Source organism: Vulpes vulpes, chromosome 15, assembly GCF_048418805.1.
Source record: "Vulpes vulpes isolate BD-2025 chromosome 15, VulVul3, whole genome shotgun sequence".
Classification (NCBI taxonomy): Eukaryota; Metazoa; Chordata; class Mammalia; order Carnivora; family Canidae; genus Vulpes; species Vulpes vulpes.
Window position 1 is genome coordinate 15,213,136 of NC_132794.1, and position 16,724 is coordinate 15,229,859.

Below are 16,724 nucleotides of genomic sequence, written 5' to 3' on the forward strand. Positions count from 1 at the left end.
GGCTTAGTGGACTATATGTCTTCCTTCAGCTCAGGTTCTGCTCCCAGCTCAGAGGGAAGCCCGCTTCCCCTCTCCCTCTGCCTCCCCCTCCTCCTCTCCTGGTCAGGTTCACGCTTGCTTTACAGCTCTCTCTCAAATAAATAAAGTCTTTTAAAAGACTCAGACAAGTGCCTTTTAGGCACTTAAGCATTAAGGTGCTTAATATTAGAAATCTATATTCTGATCCTTTTAAACTATTTAACCTTAACAGTTACCAAGCATATTTTTCAGAATGTGTTGTTTTAACATCTAATGCTAGAGTGTAATCTTGCCAAGAGCAGGGGTACACATCAGTTTCATTCTCTGGGAGTCCCCAACACTTGGAAATGTGTCTAGCAGTTAAAAATCATTCAATAAATATTTTTTTAAAAAATGAATGCTGCCCTATATGGATAGAGGATTAACTTGATTTGGCTAGCTAAGCAATCAACAACTCATCTGAACATTGAGCAGCTGAGCAAAATCCCTAGTGTCTCTTGCTCAAGGTTGGGTTGCATAATGAGAATCTCTCTGACCATGTAAGTTATCTGGGAATGATATCAAATACGTCAGCCTAACAAAGACACCTCAGTGAGTTATCTTGGGAATTCATCATCTTCTGCACGTCTGAGGAAATACAGCACATTTTGACAGAGAGCCACAATTCATGATTCCATGATATAATTGACATAATTGCAGCACTTAAAATAAATTTTCCTTGCTTTTGGATAGATCTTGCCAACCTCTAATACACAGTGTCTTTTTTTTTTCCCCCAAAAGAGAACATAGTTATGTAAAGTGTGCTAGCATAATTCTTTTTAGAGGAAAACTTCCTCATTATGTCATTATCAATATATTTGTTTTGTATAGCCCTAATTCTAAGAGACTACTCCTTTGATTGGTAAGGTGGAAGAAAGGCACTAAGGGACAGGATGATTCATGGAGAAACTGAGAAAATGGAAAATGTTGGGAATTCAGAGGAGACAGACCAATAAAGCTGCAGGTGTCAACACTATCCATAACCACTGCTCTGTACTTAGAGATGGAAACTCCACCTGCCTATCATACTTTCTGGAAAAGCTTAGGTTGAGGAGGGATGGGAAAGATATGGGCAGCATCACCATGGAAAAAAATTACAAGTATAAGGGAAAGGAGGGGAACTGAGTGGGAAAAATTAGAGAGGGAGACAAATCATGAGAGACTCCTAACTCTGGAAAACAAAGGGTTGCAGAAAGGGAGGTGGGTGGGGGGATGGGGTGAATGGGTGACAGGCATTAAGAAGGGCACTTGACGGGAAGAGCCCTGGGTGTTATACTATATGTTGACAAATTGAATTTAAATTCAAAAATATGATTGATAGATAGATAGATAGATAGAAACAATATAAGGAAAAAAATTACAAGTAAAAGAGTTGTGCTCATTTTGAAACAAAACAATGTGTAGATGGTGGAAGAGCTACAGCTAGAGGCAAATGCACAAAACCTAGGCGACCAGACTCTAACAATGCCAACCCAGCAAGTGTCAACAAGGCAACTCACAGACTCATAAGAAAGGGAAATTTATGGTAAACCAATCACTTTGGTTAACAATATCTTCTTTACAAACAGGAGCTGCACAATCAGAGAACCATTGGTTTCTGAGTTTCACCACTGGCCAACTGTGGGGCATTGGACAAGTAGTAACTCCCTCTAGGCCTCAACTCGACATCTCTTACGTGAAGAGCATAGTCCCATTTCTCATGTCTGCAGAGGTCTTGGCACAGGGCCTGGTGTACAGGAAAATATCAGTAAGAGGTAGCTATTATTTTTTATATTTTGTATGCAGGGATGTGAAAATTGTTTTTCATTTTCCTCTTTCTTTCTTTCTTTCTTTTTTTCTTTCTTTCTTTCTTTCTTTCAGTGGGCTTCATGCTAGGCATGGAGCCCAACATGGGACCCAATGCAGCCTCCAACCACAACCTTGAGACCAAGACTCAAGCTGAGATCAAGAGTTGGACACTTAACCAACTGAGCCATGCAGGTGCCCCTTCCCTTGGTAATTTAATAATTAACCAACCAACCAATCAATTAGTTAAAATAGAGAAATTGATGCATTTGTTTCTATGTCTCCATCTTCTGTCATCTCCTACTTCATGAACCCGCGTCAGAGCTAGGACACCCTGGTCTCTGCCTATGCTGATTCCTGCATCTTCTGGCCCAGCTCCCAGTCACAGTGATTTTGCAGCTGCAAGAGCACTGTTTCAGAGTCAGCCCAAAGAAGAGCAAAGCGGACTTTTATCAACACCAAAGTGGCCAAATGAAATCAAAAGATGAAGTCAAAGCCATGGAAGCAACTCATAGGAGAGGAGATACAGTCTAAAGTAGGAATCAGTGAACCTCAAGGGAGTGAGATCAAAGCCAGACTTCATTTCACAAAAGGAACATTGGTAAAAGGCTTCCCAAGTGTGAAAATCAAAGAGCTCTTCTCTGTCTTCTTCACATGACAGCATTCTAGGGTAGGAAAGGTAGATTTATGGGTCTGAGACTTCAGTTGAAAGCCTTGCCTTTCTCATGAAGTTACATGCCTGGCATTGTCAGCCCAATATGATGGATTATGTTATTGTTCCCCAGATTGGCTTTCTTTCCTATAAGGTGATTATACATCCCCACCCATTTCCGGGTGACTTGTAGTATCTCTCTTTAGGTGGAGTACACTGCTCTGCCACATGATTGGGTTTGGCTGTATGACTTGCCTGAGCAAATGAAATGCAAGCAGAGGTGTAGTGTCCCAGTTCCAGCACACACTTAGAAGAATCACGTTTTTTTAGCCAATTCTCTGTTTTCTCTCTGCCACAAAAATAGCTTATCTCAACTAAGTGCTGCTTTTTTGCTGATCCCTGAAAAGAGGAGACATTTGGAGCAGAAATATAGCAAGCGATTCACAGCTACTGCCACACAATGCAAGTGGAAAATGAAAACTTGTTGGCATGAGCACCTGAGATTTGGAGACTGTGTGTAACTACAACTAAGCTGATTAATACATCTGATACCACAAAGTGGTAACACAGCTGCATTGGGATAAGTTTCCGGTCTCTAAGGCCATCCCATCGCTTAAGGGGTTTGAATTTTAATCTAAAGAGGAGCCAGAGATTACCTAGGATTGTTTCCAGATCTATGTTATCTGTGGTCAGATGTACCAGGGATAAAAGAGTAATTGTGCCATCCTAGAAGAGCTGGGCTGCTGCAAGGTAAGCCATCATTATCCTAGGGAGTCATATTGTAAAATCATTTTACAATTCTGGGAGTGCCCATAACACAGATTAGCCTTGAAGGAGTCAGGTAAACATACATTTATTATACCTGTCCCACTGCAACCCATTTCTGGGAACCCAAAGCAAGTTAGTTCATCCTCCCTCCTTGGAGTCTGTGGAATTAATACACGCAGTTGGGACTTTTAGAAACTGCTTCTTGGGCTCCCAGTTCTGCAACTGCCTTCATGGCTCTACCTCTCCCTTTTAAGTTGTTTATTTATGGGCTGTTTGACAACTCGACTGCTAAGCCATTGGCCTTGGGGTACAATTACAAATACTTTAAAACTGAAAGTTAGCATGTTTTTCAGATCAGTTAGAAGCATTTAAAAATATTTCGGGAAGAAGCCAAGAGCAACCAAAGCCCTAACCACCTGGACAGGCCCACAGGGACTTTCAGGGCCTGACAAACTCAGTCTTGCCAGGACTGGCAGAGAGGAAAGAATGGTGAGATTCAGAAAATGAGTAGGATGGCAGGAAAGCAGGCTGAGCAGAGGGCATGTGTTCCTAGAATGCTGCCTCCTAATCCAGCAAGGACAGACAGGGCTGGGAAGCAGACCTCAAGCGTAGCTGTGGGAGCTACGCCCCAATTCTTGGCAAGCTTAGCTTGGTGGTGGGGCCCAGGCCTCCTGAAGACGGCCAGCAGCAAGCTGACTGGTGCAATCACAGATGATGTCTGCTGTCCCTGGAATGAATTATCCTTCAGAAGATTAGCAGCAAAGAAGATTCACTCTTTGGCAAGACCAATTTGAGGGAATGAGTCACCCTCTAGGACTTTGGAGTCTGGGAAAAAGGATGAACAGAAGGAACTCATGAAAGGCAAAGCTCAATGGGACCTGTACAATGATCATCCAAGGATGTGTTAACACAGAGCAGCCACAGCTGGAAAGGATGTCAGAGCCAGGTTCCCCTATCAGGCCAGTGTTCTTCTTTTATAGATAAGGAAACTCAGTCCAGAGAGGCTAAATGATCTACCTGAGGCCACACAACCAGTGAGCATATGGCAGAGGCAGGGCAGGGCTGGGGGCTCAATTTTCCATCTGCTGGTGAGAGCTCTTCCTCAGTCTCCACACTGGTCTGTTCCAAAATAAATATAAGGGCCTGGGAGGAACCCTTAACATCCTGTCCAGGTCAGCAGACAGAAGGTGTGACTACAACAGCAAGGCCTTCTGAAGCTTGATGCATTTAGCAAGTGATCAGCCCAGGATATTGAACTTTCTGCTCAAGATTTCCATACAGAATAGAGGTATAAGGTACTGTTGTATAGATATTATCTGCATGTGAGGGGCTGGGGGGGGATCAAACCATGTGATCTCCCCTAACCATTGAAACTTCATCTTTGAAAATTCTACAAGTTGATCTTATTGTCGGTGGTGAGGATCCTCCCTAACGAGAATTGCGTAAAGCATGAGTAAAATGCATCACTCTCCCTTTGGACCTGGGGATAGGAAAGGCAGGTGGGTGGAGTGGAAGGCACTCAGAAGAGGAAGGAAGATGAGGAAAGTGCTTAACAAAAATACTTACTGACAAATAATGAAAACAAAGAACTTGGCCGAGTGGGTGCAGCTAAATTAGGTTTTCATATGAGAAACAGACTAAAGGACTCATTTAAAATGCTTGTAGGTAGACTGGACATTGTTTCAAAACACTAGATTGACATGAAGATCATAGAAATATACAGAAAAGGCAAATTTCTATAGATTTCCTTCCCCCTTGCCAGTTGTCATACTTTCATTTCCTCCCAAAGTAGATCCTAAACACCCACTCAGCAAAATAGAATACATGACATCGTCAACAGACATCTTCAACTATCAGAAGAGCAACTTTCATTCTGCAAATATTATCAGGCTTCAGCGGCAGATATTCTTTCCATTATCACTCTGTTGTGCTTGGGCTTCACAAAATGGTGAACTTCTCGGGAGGAAATGTTTCTCCAGCACTTGGTAGATTCATTTCGTCTCTTCTGACAGTACCCATTTTTGCTACTTGGAGCAGACGATGGCCAGAGTTTCTCTTTGCATAAACCACACAAAACCATGATCTTGCCAGAATAGCTTTCAGGGCTGAGTGAGCTGTGACACGACTCAAACAACAGTGTGAGTTAAAGATTTCAAAGAATCATCGAGCTGAACCGAATCCTACTGAAAATGATTCTATCACCAGGTTTTCTAATCAGGATTAAAACCTGTCTGAATATCAAGAGAGAAAGAAATTAGATGGGCAATGGGATTCCATGTAACTTGGGCTCTTCCTCTGCAAAATAAGCTAAAGCAGACACAAGAGGGCACTTGAGCCCATATTCATGTTAGAAGCAAACTGTGATTCCCTCCAGACTCCTACTCCCCCACTTTGGGTCCCCACCCAAGACTATGAACCTGATCCATAAAGGAGCTAAACTCCACCCACAAAAGGGAAAAATATTAAGTGGTTTGATTTTAAACTTGATATATCAGAGCGATATTGGTATTAGGATTGATATCAGAATAGAAATTTGGTCTTTGCCTGGAGCAGTAAACTTTACGGCCAACTCCTGATCACCAAGCATGGTAAGGGTCACAGAATGAGCATGACTCACACAATCCAAAAGCCTTTCTAGTCTGTAGTTTCAAAATCACCCTCCCCCAAGAAGGGTGAGTAAAGCTGGTGTCAGAGAAACCAAATAGGCCAGTCTAAGTTTCATTTCCCTCCACTCAGAAATAACAACGAAACATCACAAAAGTAACTGCTTTAAAAACCACCTAGATTCCCCAGGTTATTTTAGATTACCTCATGGGAAATAGCAGAGAAGACAAATTTAAAACTACTCATTTTTTTCACCTGTTAAGGCCTCAGGTAGGTATATGCTGTGGGCAGAATTGTGCCCCTCGCCCCCATCCCCCAAATTCATATGCTAAGGCCCTCACTCCCAGTATGTCAGAATGTGATTGGGAGAGATAAGGCTTTTAAAAAGGTGATTAAGATAAAAAGAGATCATTAGAGTAGGCCCTAATCCAATATGACTGGTATTCTTATAAGAAGAAGAGATTAGGATACAGATATACTCAGAGGGAAAACGATGTGAAGACACAGGGAGAAGATGGCCATACATGAGCCAAAGAGAGAGACCTGAAAAAAACAACCCAACCCTTCCCATCGACACTCTAATCTTGATATCTGGTCCCCAGAACTGTGAGGACACAAATTTCTTTTCTTTTGTTTTAAGATTTTATTTATTTATTTGAGAGAGAGAGAACACAAGCAGAGGGAATAGTAGAGGGAGATAGAGAAGCAGACTACCTGCTGAGCAGGAAGCCCGATGGGGGGCTTGATCCCAGGACCCTGTGGTCATGACCTGAGCTGAAAGCAGATGCTCAACCGTCCGAGCCACACAGGCACTCTATACATTTCTATTATTTAAACCACCCAGTCTTTTGTACTTTTGTTATAGCAGCCATGGTAAACTAATATATTAATTTTTCCATACTTTTATATAGTCACATATCCTAGTGAATATATTAGTGTATTAAAAACTTACCACCACTAGAGAATCACTTAAAAACTAAATATAATCTGTCTCCTATGTTTATTGTTTTGTTGATATCTACATTTCCTCAGAGACATGCCTGAATAACCAAAATAATGACCTGGTAGCCTGGCAGTTTGGGCCCTTAAATCCATAATACCTGTTCCAACTATGTGGACATTAACATCCACAATTTATTCCTATCATTTCCATTTGACAAATGTGAAAAAATGAGGACTCAAAAGGTTCAACAATCAGTTCAGGTTGTGCAACTGGAAGAGGGAAGGACTTGGGTTTGAGCCTAGTTAGTCTGAATCAGAAATTGTGCTCTTCACAATCCTAGGGCACTACCTCTGCAAGCAGGGAGCGGTGAGCGTGATAAATTCTGAGGTTTAATGGCTGAGAGAAAGGTTCTGTCACTGACAGAAACAGAGAAGATCCCAAAGTATTGTTTTGAGGGAGAAACAAAAGTTATTTCAGTTGCATCTTAGATCTGTAATCCAACGGAGAGCCTAAGTAGAAGCTGGAGAGCCAGGCCTGGCTGGTGGTAGGAAAAATGGGGCTCCACCGTATAAGGCATGGAAGGTGAGCCCTCAAAGTAGAAAATCCTAAAGAAACAAGACAGTGATAAGGACTTCCTTTAAGTAGAGCCATAATTAAGATGAGAATGGGGGTGAGGCCGCTGTTGAAGAAGCCAGAGAGGCAGAACAGAACCAGAAAACACAGTGCGCCAGGGATCCAAGGTAAAATAATGTTAAGAATGTGGCGGTAAATCCACTGAATAGCTGAATAGTATGCTGCTGACTTGCGTTGTTAGCAAATTGAAATTAGTGTTACACTTAACTATTTTAAGGGCAGGCAATTGGTTTGACTCAACGTTTCATTATTGGGGCATTTGGGGTCACTGTGTAATAAAAATTAGCATTTAAAAATTTTTAATGTTCATTGCTTATTTAACTATGGGAAAAAATGTAAAATACGTGAAACTGGAAACATATTATTGGCTTTGCAAATAATTACAATGACCTGACTATGGAAAAAATGCTGTAAAATTACTTCTTAAATTCAGAAAAATTTAGGACTTAAAAAACCAACAGATAGCTACATTTTGACAAAATAATGGATATGAGTAATAAAATTGTCTAGTGATACCTCACCTGCAACAAATTGAAAAAATAAAACTATTGTCTAATAAAAAAGAAGTTGAAACCCTATTTCGTGGCTAAATCATTAAAAAGGAAAGGTCTTTGGGGCACCTGGAGGGCTCAGTCATGTGTTTGACTCTCAATTTCAGCTCAAATCATGATCTCAGGATTATGGGATTGAACCCTGAGTCAGGCTCTACATCAGCAGGGAGTCTGCTTGAGATCCTTTCCCTCTGCCCCCTCATTCGCTCTCTCTCTCTTTCTCTCTCTAAAATAATAAATAAATCTTTAAAAATAAAAAATAAAAGGAAAGGTCTTTTAATGAAGTACTGTCATAAATAGAAAAAATGCATGTATCACACATATTTATTATCATTTTTCAAAAAATTAGACTAAATTTTACTACTATTTAACTACATAAAATCTTTGAGTTAGAAAGGCCATTCAAGCTAAATCACCACACCATATACATATGTAAGCATTCCCTCTGCAATATTTCTAACAAATGCTCAACCAATAGTCCACACCACTGTCTCCATTAATTATAGAAAATTCTTCTTAATATTGAGTTTACAGTTATCTCCCCACAGGACCAATCAAATTCTTCCCTTGGGATAGGATAAAATGAGTCTGTACCAAAATAATTAGCCTGTCTCTCATTAATCATCTCTTCTGTACATTCCTAATTTTCCATTGGCTCTCCTAGAAGGTAGTTTTCAGACCCTCTCTGTTGAACCATCATTACTTATGTGCACTCCAGTTTAGCAACTGACCCTTAAAATGTGACAGTCAAATTTCAGTATAGTACAAGCTACATCTTCACTATTGTAGCTGTTATTAAATAATCATTGAGGATCTATTAAGTGCAAGACACTAGGGATATAGAAAGGCATAAAACATGGTGTTTAGAACTCATATTTTATGGATAATATCTGAGTATAAGACTCTGCTGTTTTTGGCAGCCATCTAGTATTTTGTCTCACTGCAAATTCATAATTAATTGATTTTTTCATGTTTTATTTTTATTCTCATAAAAACTGTTGTCAAAAGGTTTATTTATTATATCTTATCATTGTAAAATTGACCTTTTGAAGTTGACAATAGGGACTCACAAATTTCATGTCATTTCATAGCCAGTGATCCAGCCTGGTGAGATCTTTCATCTTTTACCTCCAGCTTTATAAACTATAAGTTTGTCAGTGTGATAAACATGTCTTTTATGTTTATGTCCAAGTCACTGATAAAAACTTTCACCAGGAGGGCCACCTGGGTGGCTCAGTCGGTTGAGTGTCCGACTCTTGGTCTTAGCTCAAATCTGGATCTCAGAATCATTAGTTTGAGCAAGCTAAAAAAATAAAAAAAATAAAAAAAATCGTAGGAAAACAAGAACAAAGAACTGTGGCATGCTTGGATGCCTGGAGAAATTTCCTTCCAGGTTGACTTCCCTTAAATATACCCTGTCATGTGATTGTCCAACTACTTGAAAAGTCATCTGTTTGTAGTATTAACCATCCTGCATGCCTCTATCTTGTTCCTAAGATTCCTTAGATAGGCTTTATCCAAGGCAAGAAAATAATGAAGATTGAAGGGGGGTGGTTATTTGCGCTACTTATAGTTACTTCTATAGAAAAAAAGAAAAAGAGGAACTGCACAGATAACAACAACAACAAAAAAAAGCCAAAGGAGGAATCAATCACAAAAACAATAGCTGAACCTGTCTGTAAAGAAACCACAGGGCTCAGATGAGGGGCACAATTGCCAAATCATGTTCCAGTGGTCATGAAAATGCAGAAATCCCTATTCCCTTAGAAAACTCACATATTTCTAGGAAATGTGGTTCTTCACTCCTCTAGGAATATTGTGGAATAATCTAGGATGTGTGAAAAGAGCACACTGTTTATTATAGGATACAATAGACACAATGATCACAGACAGAGAGGACACCTACCTGGGTCATGGGTGAAGTCTTTGCAGATTTTGACTTGAGATTTGGTAATTCTTCCACTAGGTAATATTAAGCTAGTCCTGTCTTTTTAAGATTTTATTTATTCATTCATGAGAGACACAGAGAGAGGCAGAGACGTAGACAGAGGGAGAAGCAGGCTCCTCGCAGGGACCCCAATGTGGGACTCGGTCCCCGAACCAGGATCATGCCCTGAGCCAAAGCCATACACTCAACCGCTGAACCACCCAAGCATCCCAGGCTAGTCTTTATCAGTTATATAAGTTAGTTTTATTTTGGAGTTGTTTCTTACTTTATCTTCTCCCATGAGTATTTTCATCCAATGATGACAACTGGGGGTCCCAGAGCCAATAAGATATATTCTTTGTCTGCTATCCTATGGAGATTATACAATCTAGGAAATCTATGGCAAAAGAAAATGAGAGTTTATTTTGACCTTATCTTACTAAGTGTGTCAGTTCCCATTGATTACCATCTTCTGTTCCAAGTGTTCATCAGCCATCTATATAATAAATGACTCTAGAATTTCCTAAATCTAGTTTTTAAATATTTGTACATTGTCAGAGTTCTTTTGCTTCTCCAATTCTCTAATGTCTCTGACAACAAATCCAGAAGATATTTACGCTCTGAGAAGTAATTTATCTAATATTGAAGGCATGACCACATTCAGATCTCTTGAGGCTCTCTTACTCTCCTTTTCCAAATCCCAGGCCTGATGATACAGTGGAAAGAGAATAACTTTGGAATCAGAAATCCATTTATCAAACCTATTCACTATGTAACTGGGCAAAATACCAACACACTCAGTCCTCATTATGTTTCTCTATAAATTGGAGATACCTCTTAATTCACAGGGTTACTATAAGAATTAAATGAAAATATACAAGTAAACCAAATAAATAACAAAATATTAGCAAATATTTAGCAAAATATTAGCAAATCCAGCAATATAGAAAATAATTATACAAAATGACCAAGCAGGGTTTATCCTGGAAATGCAAATCTGGGCCAATTAATGTAATCTGTCATATTGAGCTCCTTCAGAAGAAAAACCACATGATCATATCAACCAATGCAGAAAAGCTTTTGACAAAATTCAACAGCCATTCCTGATTGAAAACAAAAATAAAACTCTCTGAAAACTAAGAAGGGAATCAAACTTCCTAAACCCAATAAAGAGAATCAGAAAAAAATTTTCAGATATCTTCATACTTAATGGCAAAAGACTTAGTACTTTCCCCCTAAGATTAGGATCAATCCAAGAATATCCACTTGCACCATTCCCATTAAACATCATATCAGAAGTTTTAGCCAGTACAATAAGGCAAGAAACAAATAAAAGGCACACAGATTAGAAACAAATAAATGAAACTGTCCCTATTTACAGTATGATTATCTACATAGAAAGTCCCAAGGTTTCTACAAAACGAAAACAAAAAACCTCCCTATATCATAGTCACATTATACAAGGTGGCCAAACAAAAATTGATTGTATGTCCACCTGCTAGCAATAAACACTTAAAAACCAAAATTAAAGGGCACCTGGATGGCTCAGTCAGTTGAGAGTATGACTTTTGATTTTGGCTCAAGTTACGATCTCAGGTTCATGGGATAGAGTCCTATGTCAGGGTCCATGCTGGGCATGGAGCCTACCTAAGATTCTCTTTCTTCTCCTTCTCTCTCACTCCCCACTCACACTCTCTCTTTCTCTCATGAAAAAAAATAAATTAAAATCATAATACCACTTGTAATAGTTCTAAAAATATAAAACACATATAGACCTAACAAAATACGTCCAGGATCTATATGCTGAAAACTATAAAATATTGATGAATGTAATCAAAGACCTAAATAAACAGGATGACATACTACATGTATTCATTGAGAGACTTAATACTGTGAGGAAGTAAATTCTTTCTAGTTGATCAATAGTTCTAATAAAGTCTCAAAGTCCAGTAAGACTTTTGAAAATATACACAAATTTTAAAATTGCTGTGGAATACCAAAGGAACTAGAAGAGCCAAACAATTTTGAAAAAGAAGAATAAAGTTGGAGGAGTCACACTGTCTTTTTCAAGTATTTACTATAAAGTTGCAGTGATCAAGACAATGTGTGACTAGCGAAAGTTTAGACATAATTATAGGTGGATGTGAATAGAGCCCAAAATCAGACCTACATAAATATGTCCAATTAGTTTTGACAAATTTCCATGGAAAATTAAAGGAAAAAGGTAATCTTCTCAACAAATGGTACTGGAATAATTGGACATTCACATGAAAAACAATGAATGTCAACCTAAACTTCATACCTTACACAAAAATTAACTCAAAATGAATTATAGATATAAATGTAAAACATACAGCTATGAAACTTTTATATGAAAACACAAAAAAACTTCAGTATCAAGAATAGACAAAGTTTCTTAGACATGGCAACAAAAGCACATCCACGAGAGAAAAAAAAATAGACTACATCAGAATTAAAACCTTTTACTCTGTGGAAGATACCATTAAAATAATGAAAAGATAAGCTATTAACTGAGAGAAAATACTTGAAAATCATATATTGGACATAATACTTGAATCCAGAATGTCTAAGAATCTCTCAAATTCAACAGTAGAAAATCAAACAACCCAGTTCAAAAAAAGGCAAAAGCCTTACACATCTCATCAGAGGAGATAAGAGGTTGTCAAATAAATACACGAAAAGATGTTCAAAATCAATTGCCATTAGAGAAATGAAGTATTAAAACACATCAAATAGAATGGCTAAAATAAAAAAATGCTGGCGATACCAAGTCCTGGCTTAGATGTGGAACAACTGGAACTTTAACGTATCTGGTGGAATGCAAAATAAAGACACTGTGGAAAAACAGTTTTACAGGTTTTTTCTAAAATAAAATATGCATTTGCCATATGGCCTGGCAATCCCATTCCTAGGGATTAGGAATGAAAACCACAGAAATGAAAACTTATGTTCACTCAAAAATCCTTCATGGATGTTTAGAGCTGCTGTATCCATATTTACCCCAAACCAGAAAGAACCCAAATGTTCTTCAATGGGTGGATGGTTAAACAAGCTATGGTTAAACAAATACAAAAAGACTAAGCACTGAGCGATCAATATATGCAACAAATTGGATGAGTGTCAAAGGCAGTATAGAGTAAAAGAAGCCAGTCCCAAAAGGTTATATAGTAGAAGATTCCACTTATCAAAAAGATTACACTATCACCCAGAGAAGGGATCATGGTTGTCAGAGATTCAGAGTGGGGGCAGGTTATGGCTACAAAAGCATAGCTCTAAGAAATATTAGGGGTAAGAGAACTATTCTTTATCCTTCCTTTAGTATTGGTTACCTGAATCTAGACATGTATGAAAACTCATAGAACTGTACACCAAAAGATAAAGGTCAATTTTACCATAATCCTAATTAAAAATTTCTTGGTGCTGAAATAAAAAGACATACTTAAAGATATTTCACTTCTGCTTCTTTACCTGTAAAATAGAAACTTTAAACATACTTTATAGGATGCAGGAAAATAACTGACAGAAATGTTTAGCAATATGGTGTATGGGTTGAGCAGCCCAGGGTTCTCACACATAAATTATGAGAAACAGAGATAAGGGCATGTATTTATTTTACAAATTTCATTAAAGACACAGACCTGCATGAGAACTGGCTTTGATTGAACCCCATTCTTTAAAAGGAGTCACTTTCCTGGGCTGACTACCAGAATCTTATTCCTAAATGTCTGTTGGGTCTACCCTAGGTCATTTTCTTCTGTTTATATGTAGGTTCTATGTTACCCTTTTATCCCTTCAGTATCATATACTAGGTCACAATGGTCAACCATGCACTGATTTAAAAATTTTAGAAGGTTTTTTTCCCCAATAAAATATTAGTCAATTTGCTCCCTATTGTAAATTTTACCTGAATTTCAGAGTTTTTTTTTTAATCTCTATTTGAGGGGCACGTGGGTGTCTCAGTGGTTGAGCACCTGCCTTTGGCTCAGGTCATGACCCCGGGGTCCTTGGATCGAATCCTGCATCAGGCTCCCTGCAGGGAGCTGTTTCTTCTTCTGCCTGTGCCTGTGCCTCTGCCTCTCTCTGTGTGTCTCTCATTAATAAATAAATAAAATCTTTTTTAAAAAATCCCTGTTTGAAAATAGCCCACAGTTAAGCTCTTAAAATAGAATGTGTAATATCCTCTGTCTATAGTTGCAGCAACTACACAAATATGTACCAGTGCTTGAACTTTAGAAATTACAAATCTGGCAAAGGCCATAAAAATTTGTTTTTCTCCTTTTCCCATCGCCTTTTGTGAATACAGTCTTGGAGACATTCTGAGTCCCTGACTTTTGGAAAGAAGAGAATAACTTCTGAATTGGAAACTCTCAAAAATACTCCAGAGTATTCTTGTGTTCCTCTTCTCTCTCTTTCCTTCTCTCTCTCTCCCCCACACACACAGATAAGCATGTTTTGTTATGTTTTGTTTCAGAAAAAGAAATTACTGCTTAAGGGGAGAAATGAAGCTGCTTTACAATAACTTTCACCTAATAGCTAGTAAGAAATATTAACTCTTTCTGAAGCTACAAAGAAAAAGCTTACCAGCAGATTCCAAAGAAGTTAAGGGATACAACCCAGTGTCATTAACTTTAATAAATAGAATTTTAAAAAGCAGATGTGTCTCATGGAGAAGAGTATGATGACACAGCTCCCAATTTGTTTCCTACCCTTCTCTTGGAAGCCACATTGATCCATTAACAAAATTCTGAGAATTCTCACTAACATATCGTCACTCACATTTGGAAAGAAGTATAGTATACCGCCTATCTTCTTCCAGTAAAGAAAAGCAAAAGATGGGATCCCTGGGTGGTGCAGCGGTTTAGCGCCTGCCTTTGGCCCAGGGCGCGATTCTGGAGACCTGGGATCGAGTCCCACGTCAAGCTCCCTGTGCATGGAGCCTGCTTCTCCCTCTGCCTGTGCCTCTGCCTCTCTCTCTCTCTCTCTCTCTGTGACTATGATAAAAAAAATTTTTTTTAAATTAAAAAAAAAAAAAGAAAAGCAAAAGATGCAAACAACATAGCTCTGTGAAGGAGATAAAGTCGCTGAGATGTTGTAAATTGAGGACCACTGTGAATCCAAGGTCTCACATGGAATATATCCTCACCAGGTAGAGACAATTCAAGTGCCTAAATTAGAGAAAGCCTCAAAGTGAAAGCAGAGTCCAACCCCCCCCCACACACACACATACTCACGCACACACGCGCACACACACACACATCATACCCTTCGGCTAGTCTATACTTCTGGCAAGCTCACTTATGGTAGTGATCAATGGGGTAACATTTGTAGCTAGGCTACACACAAAGTCTTATCCAGATTTAGGTCGTGTAAATTACTAAATTACATTACTATTCAAACTTTATGTAAATTACTGCCACTTGTTTCACAATCAAGTCAGCAAGTACAATACATCAAGGTTTCCAGTAGGTGGGAATATATCCTAATGCTCCTCAAGTCAGCTAATATTCAATGGTATCAGTATCTTAAAGAAAGAAAAGAATCTGCTGGTTAGAGGGGTAAAGAACCATGGCCAACCATAAAAGTGAATGCAATTTTTAAAAATAATAAATGGCATGAGAGCAGTGAAAAGAAACCATGGACAAATTGGAGAAGAAAATATAATATGTAATTAATAAAGAAACTAACACAGAAGAAAAAGCAAACAAGAAACAGAATGAAACTTTTCAAAAGAGCTTTGAGTAATAGGACAAGAGTCAACAACCACCATTTGACTTTGATAAAATAAGAGCACAATAATTAGAACATAAAAAACACTATAAGATGAAAAGGGAAAATACTGTTCTCAGAAAATAAAATGAGAATCAAAACAATGTCATTAAAAATAAGCAAGTTATAAACACTAAGAAACAAATAAGATTGAAAGAGCAAAAAACAAAATTGACCTATTTACATTTAGAACAAAGATTATGAACATCATAGTAATGTAAATAAATGTGACTGCTTAAAGAATCGTAGAGAAACTACTACCAAAATAGGCCCCCAACAAATGCATAATTGAAGAAAAATAATACATGAAATAAGAAAAGCATTACAAGATATATTACAAGAAAATATCCTTGAAATCAAAAAATTAAACTAAAAACTCAAATCTGCACAATGAATGAACATGAAAATTAGGTATGGAACTCTTTACATTAGTATATGTCCATGTTAGGTTAATGAATTTCAAGAAATAAGGAAGAAACAATCATTCAAGCATCAGGACAAGTTAATCATCTCCAAGGAGAAAAACAATTATCAGATAAATCTCAGATTTCTGCATAGCAATATTCTATACTCAACTATAAATGAGAATAGTGGACAGTGTGCTGCCCAATATGACAATACTAGTTACATATGGCCTTTGGATGCTTGAAATATGGCTAATTCAAACTGAGTTGTGTTGTAAGTATAAAATGCATCCTGGGTTTTGATGACTTACTATAAAAGAAATAATTTAGGGGCACCCGGGTGGCTTAATGGTTGAGCCTCTGCCTTTGGCTCAGGTCGTGATCCCAGGATCCTGGGATCAAGTCCAGCATCAGGCTTCTGGTGGGGAGCCTGCTTCTCCCTCTGCCTATGTCTCTGCCTGTGTGTCTCAGGAATGAATGAATGAATGAATGAATGAATGAATGAATAAATAAATAAATAAATAAATAAATAATATAGAGGCATCTGGGTGGCTCAGTCAGTTGTGTCCAACTCTTGATTTCAGCTCAGGTCATGATCTCAGTGTCAAGAGAT

The 16,724-nt window shown here is 38.3% G+C and overlaps 1 protein-coding gene and 1 pseudogene across 2 annotated transcripts in view; one reads left to right on the forward strand and one right to left on the reverse strand.

The window, feature by feature from the left end:
- BACH1 (BTB domain and CNC homolog 1) overlaps positions 1–16,724 on the reverse strand; it is a 131,522-nt gene that overhangs the window by 86,772 nt on the left and 28,026 nt on the right. The gene's annotated exons all lie outside the window — the stretch shown is intronic.
- Positions 1–16,724, forward strand: part of LOC112909496 (small ribosomal subunit protein eS26-like) — a 53,569-nt pseudogene that overhangs the window by 14,525 nt on the left and 22,320 nt on the right.